The sequence below is a fragment of the Mus pahari genome, chromosome 20, assembly GCF_900095145.1.
Source record: "Mus pahari chromosome 20, PAHARI_EIJ_v1.1, whole genome shotgun sequence".
Taxonomy (NCBI): Eukaryota; Metazoa; Chordata; class Mammalia; order Rodentia; family Muridae; genus Mus; species Mus pahari.
In genome coordinates this window covers 41346194-41348020 of record NC_034609.1, presented here as the reverse complement: position 1 = coordinate 41348020, position 1827 = coordinate 41346194, and the positions used below count along the sequence as shown (strand labels likewise).

The window sequence follows — 1827 nt, the reverse complement described above, 5'->3', positions numbered from 1 at the left end:
ATAATTAAAAAATACGAAAAAAAAAGAAAAAAAGAAAAAAAAGAAATCCTGATATTCTATCACCTCTGAAATGACCGAATGATAATGACACACTACCTCTGTGATACAACTCCCAAATCCCTAACACTAGTCTGAACACAACACAAGACTGCCCCAAATTTGAGAGACATTTCTCAAAACATTTGACTCGAACCCTTCAAAAGTTTCAAGGACACGAAAGAAGAGAAGATTAAAGGAACTATCTGATATAGGAATATACTAATGTATCACAATAAATAAATGCAATAAATTATCCTGTGTATGATTCTGGACCATAAAGGTGACACTGGTAGGAAAAAAAAAAAAACAACAAACTTGTGTAATTCTAAAATAAAACCTCTTGTCCTGTCAAAAAAAAAAAAAAATTAAAAAAAAAAGAAAAGAAAAAGAAACTGGTTGTCATCCAAATTGTTTTCTAACTCAAGGTGGGGTTAAGGTAAGTTTTTCCCCCCTCTGGCCCTTTCTAAGGATATCTCTTTGTCTTTAGTGTTCAAGGTCTGCTAATGAGCGTCTTGCATGATCTCTGTGAGGACTGTATTGCGTTGCTCAGTTTGTACATCTTGAGGGTCAAAAACTTGAAAATTGTGGGAGGTTCTTAGCCATTTGAAATGTCCTTTTCTTCTGTGGCTGTGATGTGTCCTTTTACACTGGGGTCATCAGGTCTTTAAGGTCTTCTTCCTCCTCTGGTTCCCTCCCCGCATGTGTGTGCATGTGCGTGTGAGTGTGTGTGTGTGTGTGTGTGTGTGTCTATGTGTGTGTGTTTGTTTCTACGTGAGTACCTGTGGAGGTCAGACGCATCAGAGAACTCAGAGCTTGAGTCACAGGTAGTTGTGAGCCATCAATGCAGTGCTGGGAGCTTCTTTCTTTTTTCCTGTTCTTCTATGGCTGTGATGTGACCTCTTTCACTGGGGCCCTCACGTCTTTAAGGTCTGCTTCCTCCTCTGGGTGCCTTTCACCGTATTGTTCAGATTAAGTCATTTTTATTGTTCTGTTCACAAATTCACTGATGCTTCCTTGCTGTTGGGTGAATCTATTGAAAAATGCCAGTTACCGATTCAGGTCCCAGGCTTTCCATTTTGGTTCTTCTTTCTGCTTCCATTGTTTTTCTCCTGAGACTTTCTGTTCCTCGGATGAAACCTTTTCATCCATTTTTTTTTTCCAGAGCTTGTTCCTGACTGTTCACTGAAGCATTTTCTCCTTCTTTCCAAATCCACGTATCCCCATTCACAATACAGATCAGGCACAGTCGTCTGGGCTAAGCTGTATAGGGAGTTGGTTTGCTCTGCCTCCTCTCTATAAACTGTCAGCATAAGAATACAGCGTGTGGTGAGCAGGCCTCCCCAAGGCACCGTCATGGGAGCTATTTTAAACTCCTCAGATAACTCCAATATGTTTCCATCTGGGTGTTGATTTCTACCAATTTTCTTTTCTTGTTCCAGTTGAGAATTTCCTGGTTCTTGATATGATGAGTGACTTTCAATTGTATCATAAACATTTCCCCTCCAACACGGTGAGATATAGGGATTTATTTAATCTTCTGCCTCAGAAAGTAGTGTGAAATTTAGATATCATGACACCTTCATGACCAAACAGTGATAAAAGTCCAAGTTCCTCGGACTTTGTCGCTGTCTGGAGGTAAGGGTGCTTGCTTGGTTACTGACAAATGGTGAGGTTTCAGACTTACCACTATGCCTCTGTCTTGGGGTTACTGTTACTGTGATGAAACACCATGACCAAATCAACTTGGGAAGAAGTGTATCTGACTTACACTTCCATATCACAGTTCAT

The 1827-nt window shown here is 40.2% G+C and overlaps 1 non-coding gene across 1 annotated transcript; it reads right to left on the bottom strand.

Moving 5' to 3' along the window:
- Nucleotides 1-1249: 1249 nt before the first annotated feature.
- On the bottom strand, nucleotides 1250-1376 carry LOC115062738. Its single transcript, XR_003842667.1, has one exon. It is a non-coding gene; the product is annotated as a small nucleolar RNA SNORA51 (small nucleolar RNA).
- Nucleotides 1377-1827: the final 451 nt, after the last annotated feature.